This window comes from Bufo gargarizans, chromosome 5 (assembly GCF_014858855.1).
Source record: "Bufo gargarizans isolate SCDJY-AF-19 chromosome 5, ASM1485885v1, whole genome shotgun sequence".
In the NCBI taxonomy this organism is placed as follows: domain Eukaryota; kingdom Metazoa; phylum Chordata; class Amphibia; order Anura; family Bufonidae; genus Bufo; species Bufo gargarizans.
Genome location: NC_058084.1, coordinates 249,282,091 through 249,304,839, shown reverse-complemented (window position 1 = coordinate 249,304,839; position 22,749 = coordinate 249,282,091). Strand labels below are relative to the sequence as shown.

The following is a 22,749-nucleotide window of genomic DNA, read 5'->3' as shown; positions in this document are numbered from 1 at the left end:
CTTCTGCGGCGCCCACATGGGACGCTACATTACGGGCAGGTAGAGCTTGGCCGGTCGACACTGGAACTTTGTCATTTACATTAATATATGCTCCGATCAGCCTAATATTTGCTCAGTCTTTGGAGCGGTATATCGCTAACATAGTGAACATTCTTAACTCCTTAAGGACACAGCCTTATTTCACCTTATGGACCAGGCCATTTTTTGCAAATATGACCAGTGTCACTTTAAGTGGTGATAACTTTAAAACGCTTTGACTTATCCAGGCCATTCTGAGATAGTTTTTTCGTCACATATTGTACTTTTATGACACTGGTAAAATGGAGTAAAAAAAAAAATCTTTTTTAGTTAAAAAAAACTAGCAAATTTTCAAGTTTCAATTTCTCTACTTCTATAATACATAGAAATGCCTGCAAAAAATAGTTATTACTTTACATTTCCCATATGTCTACTTCATGTAAGGATCATTTTGGGAATGACATTGTATTTTTGGGGGACGTTACAAGACATTAGAAGTTTAGAAGTAAATCTTGGTAAAAAACTACTTTTTAAGGACCAGTTCAGGTCTGAAGTCACTTTGTGAGGCTTACATAATAGAAACCACCCAAAAATGACCGCATTCTAGAAACTACACACCTCAAGGTATTCAAAACTTATTTTACAAACGTTGTTAACCCTTTAGGTATTCCACAAGAAATCATGGAAAATAGACATACAATTTCAAAATGGCACTTTTTTAGGAGATTTTCCATTTTAATATTTTTTTCCAGTTACAAAGCAAGGGTTAACAGCCAAACAAAACATAAAATTTATGGCCCTGATTCTGTAGTTTACAGAAACACCCCATATGTGGTCGTAAACTGCTGTACGGGCACATGGCAGGGCGCAGAAGGAAAGGAATGCTGTACGGTTTTTGGAAGGCAGATTTTGCTGGACTGTTTTTTTGACACCACGTCCCATTTGAAGCCCCCCTGATGCACCCCTAGAGGAGAAACTCCATAAAAGTGACCCGATCTAAGAAACTACACCCCTCAAGGTATTCAAAACTGATTTTACAAATGTTGTTAACTCCTTAGGTGTTCCACAAGAATTAATGGAAAATAGAGATACAATTTAAAAATTTCACTTTTTTGGCAAATTTTAAATTTTAATATTTTTTTTCCAGTTACAAAGCAGGGTTAACAGCCAAACAAAACTCAATCTTTATGGCCCTGATTCGGTAGTTTACAGAAACACCCCATATGTGGTCGTAAACTGCTGTACAGGCACATGGCAGGGCGCAGAAGGAAAGGAATGCCATATGGTTTTTGGAAGGCAGATTTTGCTGGACTGTTTTTTTTTTACACCGGGTCTCATTCGAAGCCCCCTGATGCACCCATAGAGTAGAAACTCCATAAAAGTGACCTCATCTAAGAAACTACACCCCTCAAGGAATTTAAAACTGATTTTTCAAATGTTGTTAACCCTTTAGGTGTTCCACAAGAATTAATGGAAATTAGAGATACAATTTCAAAATGTAACTTTTTGGGCAGATTTTCAATTTTAATATTTTTTTCCAGTTACAAAGCAAGGGTTAACAGCCAAACAAAACGGTATATTTATGGCCCCAATTCTGTAGTTTTCATAAACACACCATATGTGGTCGTAAACTGCTGTACGGGCACACGGCAGGGAGCAGAAGGAAAGAAATGCCACAAGGTTTTTGGAAGGCAGATTTAGCTGGACTGTTTTTTTTACACCATGTCCCATTTGAAGCCCCCCTGATACACCCCTAGAGTAGAAACTCCAAAAAAGTGACCTGATTTTAGAAACTACGGGATAGGGTGGAAGGTTTGTTGGTACTAGTTTAGGGTACATATGATGTATATTACATTTTTTGAGGCAAGTTAACAAGAAATAGCTGTTTTGGCACCTTTTTAAAATTTTTGTTATTTACAACATTCATCTGACAGGTTAGATAATGTGGTATTTTTATAGACCAGGTTGTCATGGACGCAGCAATACCTAATATGTATACTATTTTTTTATTTATGTAAGTTTTACACAATGATTTAATTTTAAAAAAAAATATAAAAATCATGTTTTAGTGTTTCCATAGTCTGAGAGCCATAGTTTTTTTTCCAGTTTTTGGGCGATAATCTTGTGTAGGGTATGATTTTTGTGGGATCAGATGACGGTTTGATTGGCACAATTTTGGGGTGTATGTTACTTTTTTATTGCTTGCTATTACACTATTTGTGATTTAAGGTGACAGAAAATTGCTTTTTTTACACCGATTTTAATTTAATATTTTTACGGTACTTTTTTTTTATTTATGTAAGTTTTACACAATGATTTAATTTTTTAAACAAAAAAAATCATGTTTTAGTGTCTCCATAAACTGAGAGCCATAGTTTTTTTAGTTTTTGGGTGATTATCTTAGCTAGGGTGTAATTTTTTGTGGAATGATATGACAGTTTGATTGGCCCTATTTTAGGGTGCATATGACTTTTTGATCGCTTGCTATTACACTTTGTGTGATGTAAGTTGACAAAAAATAGTTTATTTAGCACAGTTTTTATTTTTTAATTTTTACGGTGTTCATCTGAGGGGTTAGGTCACGTGATAATTTTATAGAGCCGAACGATACGGACGTGTCAATACCTAATATGTATACTTTTTTTTTTAATGCAAGTTTTACACAATAACAGCTTTTTTAAAACAAAAAAAATATTGTTTTAGTGTCTTCATATTCTAAGCCATATTTTTTATTTTTTTTGTCTCAGGTAGGGGCTCATTTTTTGCAGGATGAGGTGATGGTTAGATTGGTACTATTTTGGTGGGCATACGCCTTTTTGATCGCTTGCTGTTGTACTTTTTGTGATGTAAGGTGACAAAAAAATGGCTTATTTAGCACAGTTTTTTTTTTTTTTTTTACGGTGTTCATCTGAGGGGTTAGGTCATGTGATATGTTTATAGAGCAGGTCGATACAGACACGGCGATACCTAATACCTTTTTTTCCGCATTTTTTACCAAATTTTTTTAAACTTTATTTGGGGAAAATGAAGTTTTTGTTTATTTTTGCTTGAAACTTTAAATTTTTTGGGGGGAAAACTTATTTTTTTCAACTTTATTTTTCACTTCATTTTTTGTCCCACTTTGGGACTTCATCTTTTGGGGGTCTAATCCTTTACAATGCATTCCAATTATGCATTCCAATACTTCTGTATTGGAATGCATTCGCTGTATGAGTAATACTGTGTGTATTACTCATACAGCTTCCTGCCTGTGAGATCCACGGGGTTGGATCTCCCAGGCTCGTCACCGGAAGGCAGCGCAATGCCTTCCTTAGGCATCACGCTGCCTTCCATGCCATCGTGTCCCCCCTACAGCCCCACGGACCCGATGGCACCGCCAACGCATGTAAAAGCCGCAAACCGCAGGTCTGAATTGACCTGCGGTTTGCGGCGATCGCCAACACGGGGGAGGGGGCACAGGACCACCCAGGGCATTGAGCCAAGGTGCCTTCTCAATGATTTGAGCAGGCACCTTGTTCTGATCACCGCCGGGCGGCGGTGATCGGAAATACACATGACGTACCGGTACGTCATGTGTCCTTAAGTACCAGGACAACACGCCGTACCAGTACGTCATGTGTCCTGAAGAGGTTAAATGTATATACCACACACAGTTTTATATATCACTTCTACTGCATTCTATTGTGATCATAAAATACGTTATCTTAGCTTACGATATCATATTTCTTTTCACCTGGTTACCTACTCATGAAACAGTCTGAATGAACTTGGACAATTTTTTATTTTTTGTTTGAAACATGAGAGTTTTTATTGAAATTTGTTTAGGTATATGAAATAATGACATTTGATACAAATCAAGCAGTTGTATATAGTCATAAAAGGAGATGAGGAGGGGGAGGGAGACTAATAGGGGAGAGGAGGTAGGAAAGGCTAAAGGGGAGGTGAGGAAGGGAAGGGAGAGGGACACAGGATGATATAATAATATGAAATTTATGAACCGCATACAATAGTAATGCAGATTACATAAGGTACAATTTCAAAAGGTACAGTAGTACATAGTAACAGTAATAGGAACCAAGTAAGGTAGAGTGGTACATTAATACAAATACTTTGCAGGTATAAAACGCATCTTAAGTTTGATGTCTCAGGTTGTTTTGTTTTACAAGATATGTTTCTTTGTGTTATATGAACTGGATCTAATTTAGATGACTAAGGAGTTTGATGGGTTGGACCGAACATGGAAGGTACTATTCAACCAAATCTCCCATTGTTTGTAAAATTTGTCTTTTTTAAATAAAAAGGATTAGATAGCAATAAAAGAACATTGTCTGCGAATAAGCCTATGTGATGGTCTTTATCTGAAACTGGAATGCCACTGATGTGGGGGGACGATCTGATATGACTAGCTAATGGTTCCATTATTAGGGCGAAGATTAATGGAGATAGGGGGCATCCCTGTCTGGTACCGTTTGAGATGGGAAATAGTTTGGATTTGAATCCTGAAGAGTAGACAAATGCTTGTGGTGTGGAGTATAAATTTAGTATGCCTGACAATAGGGGGCCATTAAATCCAAATTTTTGCAAAACTGACTGAAGGAATCCCCAGTGGACCCTGTCGAACGCCTTCTCCGCATCCATTGAAAGGAGCAGAGAAGGCGTTCGACGGGTATGGGCAATCTCAATTAAGTCCAAGAAACGTCTCGTTCCATCTGATGTTTGATGGTGTTTTACAAAACCCACCTGGTCTGAGTCAATGAGATTTGGTAATATATCTGCTAGGCGGTTAGCTAAAATTTTAGAGAATAATTTTAGATCAGTATTTAAAAGGGATATTGGTCTAAAATTAGCCGGTGTATTAGGGGATTTCCCAGGTTTTGGCAGAGTGATAATTATAGCTTGAAGCATTTCTGTTGGGATTCCTTTATCAAGCATCATGTTTTCAAAACAGGAAAGCAAGTGGGGAGTTAAAATATGGGAAAAGGATTTGTAATATTCATTTATAAAACCGTCTGGGCCCGGGGATTTGATAACAGAAGATTATTCAATCTCCAGGGGGAAGTGTGTTGAAGATTAAAACTCTCTTGTATAGAAAGTGTAATAGGAGCATGGTCTGACCATGTAATCAGGCCTATCTTGGAGTCCGACACTTTTTGGAGTAGCCACTTATCTACCAGAAAGAAATCTATTCGGGAATAAGAATTGTGTGGATTTGAGAAGAAGGAGTAGTCCGATTCCGAGGCATGAAGTGTCCTCCAGGCATCAAACAACTCCTCCCTGTGACATAGATCTTTAAGTTTGTAATTATCCTTTTTACTTACAGGAGTGGATTTGTCAATACGTGGATCCATTACCAGATTAAAATCCCCACAGATGATGACGGAACCTTTCTTTTTTGCTGAGATGGACTCCAAAATAGACCTGATGAAACCTAAAGTTTTAGAGTTAGGAGCATATAAATACACTATAGTGTAAGGTGAGTTATTGATCAGACAAGTAACAATAATATATCTTCTCATTGGGTCTGCATCAAGGGATAGTGTTTGAAAGGCTATAGACCTTTTGATAGCAATTAACACACCTCTCTTCTTATTAAAAGCATGTGAGAACAAAATAGTAGGAAAATCTTTATGCTTAATTCTGAAGCTGTCTGCTTCATTTAGGTGCGTTTCTTGTACGCATAAAATATCACATCCCAATCTGTGGGCTTCTTTCCATAAGAATGAGCGTTTAGCTGGGCTATTCAGGCCCTTAACATTCAAAGATACTATTTGTAAGACCATAATGCATCAGTAGTAAAGAGGCACACAGAGGGGATCCAAGTAAATAGAGATACCTGCAATAATGAAGGGTTTAGTGATAGAGTAATGTACCACATATAAATAATAGGGAACAAAACGGTAAAGTAAAATGGAACTGAATTAACAAAAATAAGGGTGAGATTATGAAGTCCGGTTCTACGTGAACCAATGCGACCCCAGGTCGCTAATGTAACATGGGAGGTGGTGGATGAAGTTGAGATGTTGGTCAACAGTTAACATTTTCAAACCAGTCTATTTTCACTTTAAAAAATCAAACTGGTAACTAAGCAACTATATTGACACTAGCCAAGCTTTCTAGAGTAATTTCTCATTTTGGAGATGTTGAGGATTTTGGAGAGCCGACTACTGTCCACTCATGAGGAAGGGTTCTTTTTTGGTGGGCTTTTCGGTTCTTCCGATTCTTTGATGAGAGCATTTTTTGATAGGAAGCTCATAGCCTCTTTAGCAGAGAGTAGTACTGAGGTGCGTCCATTGTAGTGGACTATGAGCTTGACCGGAAAACCCCATTTATAGAGAATTCTTTGCTCTCTCAGAATTTGTGTGGTTTAGGTAAATTCCCTGCATCTAGCCAGAGTGGAAGGTGAGAGGTCTGTGTATAGAGATATCTCTTGAAAGCGATCAGGGAGATCTGGCTTTTTTGCTGCCGCTTTAAGGATTGAGTCCTTGATATGATAATAGTGTCTCCTTGCTATGGTGTCCCTAGGCAGGGATGTTGGAATAGACTTGGGCTTTGGAAGCCTGTGGACTCTGTCTATTAACAGGTCTGTGTTGGAGGCCTGAGGTAGGAGAGCTGCAAACAGATCTATCAGATAATCCTGCAGCTGCGTGTCTTGCACTGATTCTGGAATATTTCTGAAGCGAATATTATTCCTTCTAGATCTGTCTTCTATGTCTGCCAGCTTTAGCTTTATCGCAGCAATATCGTCTCCAGCAGAATTATGGGCATCCACAAGACAGCTGTGAGCTGTTGTAAACTCCTCCATCTTCTCCTCTAAATGCGCCGTGTGGTCGCCTATAGCAGTTATATCTGCTTTCAGTGAGGTGAGAGCTGCTTTAAGATCGTTGCTGAAAGACATTTTTAGGTCAGACAAGAGCTCTTTCATGTTTTCTAAAGTTATAGGGCCCGCATTAGGTGCTTTTTCTGTACCCATGAAGTCTGGGTGTACAGGGGACGAGGCAGAAGAGTGTGACTTGCCTTGTGATTTGTCCCATATGCAGGATGGCGAACGACTGGCTGGAGAGTCTTGAAGGGATCCATAAGCAGGAGCAGCTTCCTCTCGTGGGGGAGTTAGGGTTTCCCGCGAACCGGCGCCACCTTGGAGAGATGCCGGACTGAAGAAACTGGTGAGTTTAGCCGGAGTTCCAGGTCTTCTTTTGCCCCTCGGCATTTTAAGCATGTCCTTTGGAGTCTGAGATCGATATACAGGGAGTGCAGAATTATTAGGCAAGTTGTATTTTTGAGGATTAATTTTATTATTGAACAACAACCATGTTCTCAATGAACCCAAAAAACTCATTAATATCAAAGCTGAATATTTTTGGAAGTAGTTTTTAATTTGTTTTTAGTTTTAGCTATTTTAGGGGGATATCTGTGTGTGCAGGTGACTATTACTGTGCATAATTATTAGGCAACTTAACAAAAAACAAATATATACCCATTTCAATTATTTATTTTTACCAGTGAAACCAATATAACATCTCAACATTCACAAATATACATTTCTGTCATTCAAAAACAAAACAAAAACAAATCAGTGACCAATATAGCCACCTTTCTTTGCAAGGACACTCAAAAGCCTGCCATCCATGGATTCTGTCAGTGTTTTGATCTGTTCACCATCAACATTGCGTGCAGCAGCAACCACAGCCTCCCAGACACTGTTCAGAGAGGTGTACTGTTTTCCCTCCTTGTAAATCTCACATTTGATAATGGACCACAGGTTCTCAATGGGGTTCAGATTTTCTTCGTTTATACCCTTTCTTGCCAGCCACGCTGTGGAGTACTTGGACGCGTGTGATGGAGCATTGTCCTGCATGAAAATCATGTTTTTCTTGAAGGATGCAGACTTCTTCCTGTACCACTGCTTGAAGAAGGTGTCTTCCAGAAACTGGCAGTAGGACTGGGAGTTGAGCTTGACTCCATCCTCAACCCGAAAAGGCCCCACAAGCTCATCTTTGATGATACCAGCCCAAACCAGTACTCCACCTCCACCTTGCTGGCGTCTGAGTCGGACTGGAGCTCTCTGCCCTTTACCAATCCAGCCACGGGCCCATCCATCTGGCCCATCAAGACTCACTCTCATTTCATCAGTCCATAAAACCTTAGAAAAATCTTGAGATATTTCTTGGCCCAGTCTTGATGTTTCAGCTTGTGTGTCTTGTTCAGTGGTGGTCGTCTTTCAGCCTTTCTTACCTTGGCCATGTCTCTGAGTATTGCACACCTTGTGCTTTTGGGCACTCCAGTGATTTTGCAGCTCTGAAATATGGCCAAACTGGTGGCAAGTGGCATCTTGGCAGCTGCACACTTGACTTTTCTCAGTTCATGGGCAGTTATTTTGCGCCTTGGTTTTTCCACACACTTCTTGCGACCCTGTTGACTATTTTGAATCATACGCTTGATTGTTCGATGATCACTCTTCAGAAGCTTTGCAATTTTAAGAGTGCTGCATCCCTCTGCAAGATATCTCACTATTTTTGACTTTTCTGAGCCTGTCAAGTCCTTCTTTTGACCCATTTTGCCAAAGGAAAGGAAGTTCCCTAATAATTATGCACACCTGATATAGGGTGTTGATGTCATTAGACCACACCCCTTCTCATTACAGAGATGCACATCACCTAATATGCTTAATTGGTAGTAGGCTTTCGAGCCTATACAGCTTGGAGTAAGACAACATGCATAAAGAGGATGATGTGGTCAAAATACTCATTTGCCTAATAATTTTGCACTCCCTGTAGATATGGTGAGGCTAGTTGGTTCTTTTATGATAAGTCCTTTGAGACGCTTTTAAAGACTGTGGTTCACGGAGCTACAGAGACATGCGACCGCTCTGGTGCGCTCCAGGCCACGCCCCGGACTATTAAGTACTTTGATTTAACTGCTCCCCCTTTTGGACACTAATGGGATTAACATTGAAAGACTAACAGAGAATATTATATATTTCTATATTCTGGGACTTCAATTTTACATTATTATATTTTATATATATAAATATATATATCAATGAAAAACAGAGCAGCACACCAGTAAGGTGAAAAAAAGAAAGCTGTTTATTCACCAAGTGGTAACACGACATTTCGGCTCCAACGTGAAGCCTTTTCATTGATATTATCCTGGGACGCTATTCCCACTGGAGCTTGCACCCAATCTCCAATATATTTCAAGGTTGGTGCTGCCATTTATTATTTATATATATATATATATATATATATATATTTGTGGTCAAGGCTCCGGGGGGAGCGCTGGGCGAAGGTGGAGAACTGGAGATGTTGAACCTAACTTGGCTAGTGGTGTGCCTTTAGCCATGTAACGCGGGTGAGCCAAAAAAAGGGGCAAAACATGAATTTAGGCAGTTTATTTATTGAGGAATTACAGAACCAAACTGGAGAAGGCTTTGGCGATCTCGACCCGTGGATGTGGGATGTAACTGGAAAAACACGAAGACTGCCACCGTCCCATCTTCCGTATGACGTGAGCGAGAATGCCGTGTTTGGAAGCTGCGGATGCGGCCCCGATTTGGAAAGAATGCCCGGATATGGAGGCAGCGTGGAACCCTAGACCCGAAGCTATGGAGCGGATGTGTCTGACGAACTGCGCAGAAGTCAGTGAGAGCACGGGAAAAGGCAGTAAGGGGCTGTCGGGAGTTCTATCACAGAGAGTGGAGAGCAGTTGGTTGAACACTGTCACTGGGCACCAAGGATTGAAAGAATTGAAGTACTCAATCTGTACTGGTGCACCGACTTGGGAGGTTTTGGAGGAAGGTAGGAAGAAGATGAAGTGGTCTAGACTGCGGTGGAGCTGACTGATTGCTGGCCCTAAGTTCTGGGCTGAGGTGCAGCAGAACTCCCCAGGCCTGAGGAACCCATAGAAGCTGAGGTAGAGGGCAGCTTTGAGGATCAAACTTTTGAATGGGCCAAAAGGACTACCATCTAGGGCGGCATAAATTTTTTGAAATATGTCCCCTGTGACCGGTTGTTTGGTGGGAGTGGATGGAGAAGAGAGCTTCTGGATGCCCCTCAAGACTTCCTTGACCACCTGGGAGGAAAAGAAGGAGGTGTGACTGGGGTGACTGATCATGTGGTGGTGCTGGATCCCTGCTAGGTAAAGTCTGATGGTATTGTGGGATAGCCGGAGTTCCTTGTGGCAGTATGCCAGGAAGGCCAGGACGAAGGAGACTTTGTCCCTGTCCCCCCTGGGGTGAAGGCGTGAAAACCGTCTGAAGGTGTTCCACCCCGTTAAATAGTTCCGGGCAGTATTGGCCGAGAGCTACTTGCGGATGAGACCATGGGCTGCGGAGATGTACTTATCTAGTCCATGATCAGGGCTTCAAACCCTGGAGGGTTGATTCCGACTCTCCACGCTCCCGGCATGGCCTGAAAAAACAAATTAACGTTTAAACAGGACAGGGCATCGGCTGCGGTGTTTTTCTTGCCCTCTATGTGCTGCAGATGACACGGAAGTGTTGTTGTAAAGACAGCCAGGTGAGCTTGTGAACTAGACGCATGACCTTGGGGGAGCTGGACCTACCCCTGGCGAGGATGTCGACAACTGTTGGTTGTCTGTCATGAAGCACACCGGCTTGTTACTCCATGACTGCCCCCAGATACAAGCAGCTGCTACGATGGGGTATACCTCGAGTAGGGGAGAGGACTTGGCAGCCTCCTGGTCTGAAGAGACCTGCGTGGGCCAAGGACCCGCAAACCATTGGTCCCCGCAGATGGCCCCGAAACCAAGGGAAGCAGCAGCATCGGAGAACACCAAGGGGGAGGCATCGTTCCACTGAGGAACAAAAAGGGAGATGCCGTTCCAGCTGGACAAAAAAACTGACCACATGGCCAGATCCGCCAAAGCCTCGCATCCGAGGTGGATGAGGGCATGCTGATCTGAGGCTGTTGGGAGGAGTCTGAGCAAGTCGGAGGTGAAAGATCTGCCCTGGGGCATGATCCTGGCAGCAATGTTGAAGGACCCCAATAATGATTGGAGTTCCAACTTTGACACCGTGCGGGTACCCACGAGCCTGGCCACTGAGTCCTTCAGTCTGATTAATTTGTCCAGGGGAAGGCTGGCCTCCATTTTGATGGTGTCCAGGGTGATGCCTAGAAAGGTGATTACCCTGGAGGAGCCCTCGACCTTTGCTGAAGCCACTGGAACGTTCAGGCAGCTGAACAGTTTGAGGAGGCTGTCCATCCTATCCGGGGCGTGTACCATCTGCTCGATCAGCAAGAAGTCGTCCAAGTAATGGATCATCCTCGGACAATGGGCATGGTTAACCAGAATTCAGTGAAGTGCTTGGGCGAACTGGTCAAAGAGCCAGGGGCTGCTCTTTGACCCGAACGTCAAGCGGGTGGCAAAATAATACTTTGCCCTCCATTTGATGCCGTAGAACTTCCACAGGTGAGGCAGAATTGGCAGCAACTTGAAGGCATCGGAAATGTCAGCCTTTGACAACCAAGCTCCTGCCCCGACCTGTAAGATGAGTTCTATGGCCTCGTCCAGAGAAGAGTACTGCATTGAAAATTCATCTGAGGGGACCAGGGAATTTAGGCTGGGGGTGCTGGATGCATGAGGAGCAGACAGGTCGTAGATTCATCTTTTTTCATTTGAGGTTTTCTTAGTGACCAAGCCTATGGGGCTGACTCGGTAAACAAGGAAAGGAGATTCGGCAAAAGGACCGATCATGAAGCCTTTCTGCAACTCGGCCTCCAACAATTCGTCCACCGCCACGGGGTCTGCAAGAGATGAGAGAAGGTTGGGGCATTCATGAGTGACCTGCGGAAGGGTGACTAACCCTGTATGGAAGCCCTCCGAGAAACCCTGTTTGAGAAACAGGACGAAACTGGGGTCATGATGTTGTTGGAGGAGGGAGAGTAACAGGTCAATGTTGACCCCGCCTAGTCAGGAGCGTTTGGCCGTGCGTTGGGAACAGGAGGACTGCGGATGGGCCCTAAAGCAGATGGAGCAAATGTGCAAGGCTTTACACTTATCATAACTGCAGAAACCTAGAGTGAAGTTGTTACATATTTGATTCTTCCCTAAGAAGGTGATGGGACGACCGAGTTTGTCCGTGAAGGGGTTGGACTTTTGCGCACTGGTGTTGATCATTGGTCTGGCAGAGGTTGGGTTGGTGACATGGGGGCACCAATCGGAAGAATAGAGGACTGACTGGCAACTGGCACAAGCCGGGTCTTTCTGGCCGGCAAAATGCCTGCAAAAGAGCTCCATGTCCAAGACAGCCCAGTTGGTGACATGCTGGTACTGGAGGAACGACGCTGCAGCTTTTGCGGAAAATGACCGATGGTATTCGTAGAAGGCGGAGCCGCCGCACTTGTAACCTAACTCGGTAATCCTGTATAGATATGTATCCAGTTCTTCCCTGTGGTGGGGATGAATGGAGCACACGATGTCACGGTACAGGCTGAAGGTCAGCATGAATTTGGGAATGGTGAGCTTCCTGTTGAGGCGGACGTCTTTAGACCTCAGCACCACCGATACATCACCGCAGGCAATTGTCCGGTTTTCGACTGTGTCGTGGGTGGAAATCAGGATGGCGGCTAAGTTGATGTCCTTTCCAGCCAGGATATCCCGCCTGATATTCTTTGGTACGAAGAAAGCGGGGGCGATGTTGGGAGTGCCAAGACTTGAACCTGGGGGGGTTGGCCTGGGAAGTTGAAGGAACAGCTTCGGGCTCCGTTGGAGGAGGAGACGTGAAATCCTTGTTCTCGATGGCCTGGAGTCTTGAATCGATGTCCGAAATTGACGACGCTAATTTGTTTATGGTTGCGTGAAGCTGGGTCAAGGATAGCTGGATGGTAGACATGGAGACCAGGTCTTCGGAGGCTCTGGGTGGTTCAGGGGCCCTGGGTGTTTCAGGAAAGAGCAGACGATATAACTCTGCCTTTCGTGCTGATGCGGAATGGCGGATCCCTTTCTTTTTAAGTTCGGTGATCAACCTGGGGATGGTCCAGTGTCTGTATGAAGCGCGGCTGGCTGCCTCGGAGATCGCTGACTCTGGGATAGACATTGAGTCTTCAATGTCAGACACGTGGGACATGATATCAAGGAAGATGGGCACACCGTTTGAGCCGGACCCTGTTGGGAGGATCTGAAGCAAAGAGGAATTAGGGTGGAAAAAAAAGGAACACTGGGAGCAAGCAAAATGCCCGGGAAAGTCCGCGAAGAGGGTGAGACTTCACACCCCGCAAACCTGGGATTTGTAAGTGAGGCAGAAATTTAACAGGTACCTGCGTGAAGAGGTGCACCCAAATAAATTCTGAAAACGGAACTTACGTAGATGACGATCAGGAAGAACGAGACCTGAATAAGGGAAGAAAGAAATGACAACCTGAGCGGGTCAGGAATTAACAAGAGCGATGGACTGTGCAGAATGATCGGACTGGAGACCCCGGGGTATGCCGGGAGATGGTACTGGAGAAGATGAAAACGGTGCTATGTAGATAAGTGGCACATACCAAAAGCTGTGATGGGTGGACAGAAAACACATGCCTAGGGCCAGCGAACCTGGCTTGAAAGTGTCAGGCAGGAAAAAACGTAGAAAACCTGAACGGTACCAGGTGATGGAAAGACAAGACCTGGAAAAAACACGCAAAACAAAGTGGCCTGGGCGTATCAGGTAGTAAAAGAAACATGAGCTGGCTTGACAGGTGACTTGGAAAAAACGTTGGGTCCTGTAAACAAGACCGAAAGCCGAGACGCCTCTGGCGACGAGGCCTCAATTGGATGCCAGCGTGGAATTTACCAGTGTGGCAGGCAGTGAGGTGACATGACCCGCGCATGATGGCAATGGAGAGCAAAGGGTGTGTGACAGGTAAAAAGCATAAACTGACCGTGATAGGTACACTTAAAGCAGAAAAAAGCATGACAGGACAGTAGGAGGGGAGTTGGCGTGAGTGGACAAGGTGAAAAACCTGGACGGGACGGCTAGGAAACATGGAGTGATTGTGGATGTGTCAGGCAAACCGGCCCTGAAAATCTGTGCGTATCGGAAAGGAGAAAAACTGAACATGACAAGCAAGGGGACATGATGAAAACCTGAACGTATCAGGTGACAGGACACGAAGAAAACCTGAACGTATCAGGTGACAGGACACAAAGAAAACCTGAACGTATCAGGCGACGGACCTCGAAGAGAACCTGAACGTATCAGGTGACAAGACACGAAGAGAACCTGAACGTATCAGGTGACCGGACACGAAGAGAACCTGAACATATCAGGTGACAGGACACGAAGAGAACCTGAACGTATCAGGTGACAGGACACGAAGAAAACATGAACGTGACAGTGTGGAGACAGGAAAAGAAATCATGGCGGGCCAGGCAAAGGAAAGCAAGGAAAACATGGACAGAATCTGTGATGGGGGTCCCAACCGGAGCCCCCAACTCCAACCCTGCATCAGCTACAGTCTAAACCAGGGACCAGCAACCTCTGGCGCTGCCGCTGCTCGGAAACTACAACTCCCAGTATGTTTCGCTCACATCTATGGGAGCTAGAAGAGTACCTGAGCATGTTTACATGCTGGGAGTTGTAGTTTGACTTGTTGAACATATTTGGTTGAATATTCGACACAGACCTGGTTTGTTTGTCACTTGTTGCCTCTACCCAACAATCCCCCAAAAAAGACGATGAGTGTGGACGGAGCCAGAACCATAAATACATGGTTCATGGCTGTCGTTCGACGTGTACAAGTGGTTTGTGTGAACCAGTATTGAGCTCAAATGGACAGTGTAGTACCAGGACACACTCACAATGTATCTATGCGCTAGAGTACAGAAAGGTTGGCATTATGTATATACAAGAGTATATTTTTTGTTATGTACATTGTGGGGCTGCGCCTGCCCAAGGCAGAGAGCCGACCCCTCCATCAGGGAAGCGCAGCTCTCTGCGCCCCGTCTGCCGCTCCCTCCGGCTCTGGCACCGGTGACGCGACCTGCAGTGAGGAGGAGACGTCGGCTTGGAGAAACGGCCCCTGCCAGTTAGACCTCTGCAGTGCTCTGGAGCCAGGCAAACCGCTGCGCCGCCCGCGGTCCCCGGGTGCTCAGGTGGGTGCCGCAGCTGTAAATGTGCGTGAGGCCGACCGGGGCATGCGGGCGGAGGGAGCGGTGAGCGGAGACATGCTTGGGAGAATGTGGGCTGGCGGTGGGCGCCCGGACCAGCGGTGGAGCGACGGGGTGACCGCTTACCATGATAACTGCTGCGCAGGAGAGGGTATCGCTGCCGCCACCGCTGTTTGTCGATGTGGAAAGGCCGGAAGTCGCACTCAGATGACGTCACCGCAATGCACCACGCGATGCCGACGCCTGTCGGAGGCTGTACGGACGCCTAAGTACCCTATGCCCCTCCCACAAATGCAGGCTGGAAAACCAGCCTGCTGTACATATATATTTTTTTTTTATATTTTTCCATTTTTTCCTTATTGGATTTCTATTAATTTTAGTTATCAACTATAACATTATTTTTTTTTATTTTTTTCATTTTTTTTTCTTTGCTCACTATGTTGTCTGAATTGGAATTATAAAAAATGATTAACAGTATCACGTACATTGTGGTTAATACACACAACTCTAGATATTTTGAATGCCTCCCAGATCCAAATTTTACCACAACATACTTTATCTTGCGACACTTGGGTGAGTCGCTGGGTAGAACACCTAGCCATAGGTTTTTCAGTTTGGTGTTGCCACTGACACAGTTTTATCTGAGAAAAAAAATTAATGTTTTTTTTTTAACAAACAGGACATTAACACACATAAAATACAACACAGAAGGTGCAAAACCACAAGATTTAAAAGAAAAAAAAAAAAAAAAAGCTTCATCAACAAGAATGGATTGATGACCAGTGTCGGGGTGACCATGATGGTAATGCATATTGATCATGAAATACATGGGGTTATGGCTGATAACTGGAGGACAGTCCAGCAAACAGGCTGACTCCAGCTCATTCCTACAGTGCAGGCTGCACAATCACAACTGGAAGGTAACTGGTCGGTACAGGCAACACCAAAAAATCTTAATAAATAAGCCTTAGTATATGCAGGTCTCACAGCCGCTGTAACAGAGTGGTAAGATCCGGCATAACAAATAGTAAGCACTGCAGGTATCATGTATAAGACATGTAAGACGTCCGGGGTATCCCGAACATTGTGGACAAGGTCCGGGGTGAGAGTTGTCTATGTGTTCAATACTGGATGCTATTGATGGCCAGCACCGTGATGAATCCCAGCACTCGGATTAGGTAGTCCTTACTGAGGACCTTCACTTCCTTCACAATGCGCTGATGCCACAGATGCCGTCACCTTGATGAGCTGGGTTGCTGATAATGATTCTAAACTGTCTAAAGAAATGCGAGTAAAGAGATTGGAATAAATTGTCCACTTCTTCCAACGTGGCCTGGTCATTTGATTTCTTTATATAATTCCATTGTCTTGAAGTCCTCTCTGTGGATGGCATAAGAAATGTCCATGCGAGGTTTGAAGGGCACAGAGAAAACAAGCTCTGTGGCTGACACTGATCCAGAAATGTCATACCTGGTCCACATCGATAATAGCCACCTAAGATCCTGAGAACTGATCAGTGATCACCAGCTTGCCGAAACAACAAAGTTTCTTTGGAACCACGTCCCTACGATATCGGTGAGCGCCTCGGAGCCGTTATACAGAAAAAGTGGGAGGCAAGTAAATGTCTTTGGTAACACCCCCAATAGATCGTCCTCTGTGTACGTCCCGCAGAACCAACCTGTCCACACAATCTGGTCCTCTGTGCTTGCCTTGGTGAGTGGAGGCTTTGATGAAATCTGTATAAGCACAGCCAGTGGATCTTTGTCCTTTCCTTTGAGTCCAGGTAAACAGCAACATTTGGCTTTTAGGTTCATGGCAAGACCCTTCTGCTTCTCGGCAAATGTGTGGGCAGCCAGGTGCTTGGAATACTCTTTCAGTCTGGTGTATGAGAAATTATACATTGGTGTCACGCTGTACAGAGTCCATTGTTTTTGAAGGAGCAAAGCAGCCTGTGTCAGATCAAAAGATTCCTCCAAGGGGGTGTACTGCGAGATTTTTCTTTTAGACAAGCTTCTCAATGCAGACCGTCAATATGCAGAGGTTAAGCTTCCAAGAGGATACCTCGAGCTGTGAAAAGGACTGCTCCTTTGTGCCGATGACCTACTTCGGGCCTTTATTTTTTTCCACTTTATTTCTTTTGCCACTAATACAGGGCAGACAGGACTTTAGAATATATAACTGCACCGCTGAATGGCAATTAGGCCCTAATTTTTTTCCACTTTTCCACTACACAAGGCTTTTCAACAAAAAAGTGCAACGCTGAACAGCAAATATATTTTTCTTTTTCCACTAATACAGGGCAGACAGGGCTTTAGAATATATAATTGCATCGCTGAATGGAAATTAGGCCTTAATTTTTTCCTTTTTTACACTACACAAGGCTTTTCAAAATACACTGAACAAAAATATAAACGCAACACTTTCGGTTTTGCTCCCATTTTGCATGAGCTGAACTCAAAGATTTAAAACATTTTCTACATACACAAAAGACCCATTACTCTCAAATATTGTTCACAAATATGTCTAAATCTGTGTTAGTGAACACTTCTCCTTTGCCGAGATAATCCATCCCACCTCACAGGTGTGGCATATCAAGGTGCAGATTAGACAGCATGAATATTGCACAGGTGTGCCTTAGACTGCCCACAATATAAGGCCACTTTGAACTGTGCAGTTTTATCACACAGCACAATGCCACAGATGTCGTAACATTTGAGGGAGTGTGCAATTGGCATGGTGACTGCAGGAATGTCTACCAAAGCTGATGCCCGTGCAATGAATATTCATTTTTCTACCATAGGCCATCTCCAAAGGTGTTTTTCAGAGAATTTGGCAGTACATCCAACCGGCTTCAAAACCGCAGACCACGTGAAACCACACTACCCCAGGACCTCCACATCCAGCATGTTGACCTCCATGATCTTCTGAGACCAGCCAGACAGCTGCAGCAACAATCGGTTTGCATAACCAAAGAAATTCTGCACAAACTGTCAGAAACCATCTCAGGGTAGCTCATCTGCATGTTCATCGTCCTCATTGGGGTCTGGACCTGACTGCAGTTTGTCATTGCAACCGACTTGAGTGGGCAAATGCTCACATTCAATAGTGTCTGGCATGTTGGAGAGGCATTCTGTTCACGGATAAGTCCCGATTTTAACTGTTCAGGGCAGATGACAGATAGCATGTGTTGCATTGTGTAGGTGAGCGGTATGTTGACGTCAACATTGTGGATTGAGTGGCCCATGGTGGTAATGGGGTTATGGTATGGGCAGACGCATGTTATGGACAACGAACACAGGTGCATTTTATTGATGGCATTTTGAGTGCACAGAGATACCGTGACGAGATCCTGAGGCCCATTGTTGTGCTATTCATCCACGACCATCAACTCATGTTGCAGCATGATAATGCACGGCCCCATATCGCAAGGATCTGTACACAATTCCTGGAAGCTGAAAACATCCCAGCTCTTGCATGACCAGCATACTCACTGGACATGTCACCCATTGAGCATGTTTGGGATGCTTTGGATGACAGTGTGTTCCAGTTCCTGCCAATATTCTGCAACTTCACACAGCTATTGAAGAGGAGTGGACCAACATTCCACGGGCCACAATCAACATCCTGATTAACTCTATGCAACGGAGGTGTGTTGCACTGCGTAAGGCAAATGGTGGCCACACCAGATGCTTACTGGTTTTATGAAGCCTCCCCAGTAATGAAAAACTGTGCACATTTCAGAGTGGACTTTAATTTCTTGTGTCTTATCAGCACCTTGATGTGCCACATCTGTGAGGTGGCATTTATTATTTCGGCAAAGGATAAGTGTTCACTAACACAAATTTAGACATATTTGTGAACAATATTTGAGAGTTATGGGTCTTTTGTGTATGTAGAAAATGTTTCAGATCTTTGAGTTCAGCTTATACAAAATGGGAGAAAAACGAAAGTGTTGCGTTTATATTTTTGTTCAGTGTATAATTGCAACGCTGAGCGACGAATATATTTTTCTTTTGCCACTAATACAGGGCAGACAGGACTTTAGAATATATAACTGCACCGCTGAACGGCAATTAGGCCCTATTTTTTTCCCACTTTTACACTACACAAGGCTTTTCAACATATTAGTGCAATACAGAATGGCAAATATATTTTTCTTTTGCCACTAATACAGGGCAAAAAGGGCTTTTGAATATATAACTGCACCGCTGAACAGCAAATATATATTTTCTCTTTCCACCAATACACTTCACTAAAGGCTTTAGAACATATAACTGCACCACTGAGCTAAAAATATATTTTACTTTTGCCGCTAATACACAACAAAAAGGGCTGTCATTTTAGGACTTCAACACACAACGGCTAATAAACCCTTTTTTCCCACTAATACAAGCCCAAAAATGCTTTAGAACATAACTGCACCGCACAAGGACAAATAAGACATAGAAATATTGCCTTGTAATAAACCCTGTTAATGGCTGTATCAAACTGCACTTGCACCCCAATAACAAGAATGGTTTGCTGGAATTACAGAGCTGTAATTTGGATCCGCAGTCAGTGCAGCAAGGTGCAATAGGATTGTTCATATTACCCAGGCTGTAACCTTTCCTACTTAACCCTTTTCAACATAAATGCAGTGGATTAATTCCTCCCTATCCTTTCCCTACACCTTTAATAATCTTTCCCTGCACTTGTAAATAGTTTTTTAGCACAATTGTGTTTTTTATAACACTGTCCCTAGCGCCTGCAGATGTCTCTTCCTGCACTGGTAAATGGATGAATCTAAGATGGCTGCCGCTATTTATAGGGCTGTGACATCACAGGGCTGGCTGGCTGCTGATTGGCTGCATGCATGGCATTATGGGTCATCCCGCCTTCCCAGAGTTCCTTAGTCCATGTCCTCGCACTTGCAGCAGCCACTTTAGAAAAAAATGTGATTCGTTACCATGAAGCGCAAGGAAATTCGGCTTCAGTGCGAATACAATTTTTCCTGAAATTCGGAGCGAATTCCACTTCGTCAGCTTCGATTCGCTCATCTTTAGTCACAGTATTTCTGTTGTCATAGCCTAGTGACAGCATTTTTAGATGCTCCAAAAAAAACACCAGTAATCCAATAAATTGCTAGTCACATGCAGCTTGATAATAAGAAACTGAAGAGTCAATGAATAGATGGGCCAAATAAGTTTTCCAGCTGTGGTCATCTTTACTATTATCTATAGAACATTTACTTGCAACTCCTTTTTGTATATTTTTGGACTATTCCAGGGTCTTTGATCATTGGACAATTGTGGGAGATTAACTATTGCAAGCTATATCCAATTTGACTGACCACATACATTTTCTATTCTACCACATAAACCTAAGACTAAAACTTCAGCAACTGGCATTTATCATATAGGGAAAGTTAATACAAGCACTTGCTAATGTATTGTTATTATCCATATTTCTTCCTTTGCTTGCTGGATTAATTCTTCCATCACGTTATACAGTCAGGTCCATAAATATTGGGACATCAACACAATTCTAAATTTTTTGGCTCTATACACAACCACAATGAATTTGAAATGAAACAAACAAACAAACATAATGTGTTTTAACTTCAGACTGACAGCTTTAATTTGAAGGTATTTACATCCAAATCAGGTGCAGGAATTACAACAGTTTGCATATGTGCCTCCCACTCGTTAAGGGACCAAAAGTAATGGGACAGAATAATAATCATAAATCAAACTTTTACTTTTTAATACTTGGTTGCAAATCCTTTGCAGACAATTACAGCCTGAAGTCTGGAACACATAGACATCACCAGACACTGGGTTTCATCCCTGGTGATGCTCTGCCAGGCCTCTACTGCAACTGTCTTCAGTTCCTGCTTGTTCTTGGGGCATTTTCCCTTCAGTTTTGTCTTCAGCAAGTGAAATGCATGCTTAAAAGACCTTAATATGTATAGCTTGGAAGAAAGAAGAGACCGAGGGGATATGATAGAAACTTTTAAATACATAAAGGGAATCAACTCGGTAAAGGAGGAGAGCATATTTAAAAGAAGAAAAACTACCACAAGAGGACACAGTTTTAAATTAGAGGGGCAAAGGTTTAAAAGTAATATAAGGAAGTATTACTTTACTGAGAGAGTAGTGGATGCATGGAATAGCCTTCCTGCAGAAGTGGTAGCGGCAAATACAGTGAAGGAGTTTAAGCATGCATGGGATAGGCATAAGGCTATCCTTCATATAAGATAGGGCCGGGGCTATCCATAGGATTCAGATATATTGGCAGACTAGATGGGCCAAATGGTTCTTATCTGCCGACACATTCTATGTTTCTATGTTTCTATGTTAATCGGATTCGGGTCAGTTGATTGACTTGGCCATTGCATAACATTCCACTTATTTCCCTTAAAAAACTCTTTGGTTGCTTTTGCAGTATGCTTTGGGTCATTGTCCATCTGCACTGTGAAGCACCGTCCAATAAGTTCTAAAGCATTTGGCTGAATATGAACAGATAATATGGCCTGAAACACTTCAGAATGCATCCTGCTGCTTTTCTCAGCAGTCACATCCTCAATAAATACAAGAGAACCAGTTCCATTGGCAGCCATACATGCCCACGCCATGACACTACCACCACCATGCTTCACTGATGAGGTGGTATGCTTAGGATCATGAACAGTTCCTTTCCTTCTCCATACTCTTCTCTTCCCATCAATCTAGTACAAGTTGATCTTGGTCTCATCTGTCCATAGAAGGATGTTTCAGAACTGTGAAGGCTTTTTTATGTCGTTTGGCAAACTCTAATCTGGCCTTCCTGTTTTTGAGGCTCACCAATGGTTTACATCATGTCGTGAACCATCTGTATTCACCCTGGTGAAGTCTTCTCTTGATTTTTTACTTTGACACCCATACACCTACCTCCTAGAGAGTGTTCTTGATCTGGCCAACTGTTATGAAGGGTGTTTTCTTGACCAGGGAAATAATTCTTCGGTCATCCACCAAAATTGTTTTCCGTGGTCTTCCAGGTCTTTTGGTGTTGCTGAGCTCACCGGTGTGTTCCTTCTTTTTAAGAATGTTCCAAACAGTTGTTTTGGCCATGCCTAATGTTTTTTTATATCTCTTTAATGGGTTTGTTTAGTTTTTTTCAGCCTAATGATGGCTTGCCTCACTGATAGTGACAGCTCTTTAGATCTCATCTTGAGAGTTGACAGCAACAGATTCCAAATGCAAATAGCACACTTGAAATGAACTCTGGACCTTTTATCTGCTCATTGTAATTGGGATAATGAGGGAATAACACACACCTGGCCATGGAACAGCTGAGAAGCCAATTGTCCCATTACTTTTGGTTCCTTAATAAGTGGGAGGCACATATACAAACTGTTGTAATTCCTACACCGTTCACCTGATTTGGATGTTAATACCCTCAAATTAAAGCTGACAGTCTGCAGTTAAAGCACATCTTGTTCGTTTCATTTCAAATCCATTGTGGTGGTGCATAGAGAGAAAAATGTTAGAATTGTGTTGATGTCCCAATATTTATGGCCACTGGTGAAGGATTGCAAGTTGGTCTGTAACTATGGAAACGAGCAGTGTATAATGTGATGGAAAAATGAATCCAGCCAGCAAAGTA

At 43.3% G+C, this 22,749-nt stretch overlaps 1 pseudogene; it reads right to left on the bottom strand.

Annotated features, from left to right (window-relative positions):
* Positions 1-16,247: 16,247 nt before the first annotated feature.
* Positions 16,248-18,044, bottom strand: LOC122939405 (annotated as a pseudogene).
* Positions 18,045-22,749: the final 4,705 nt, after the last annotated feature.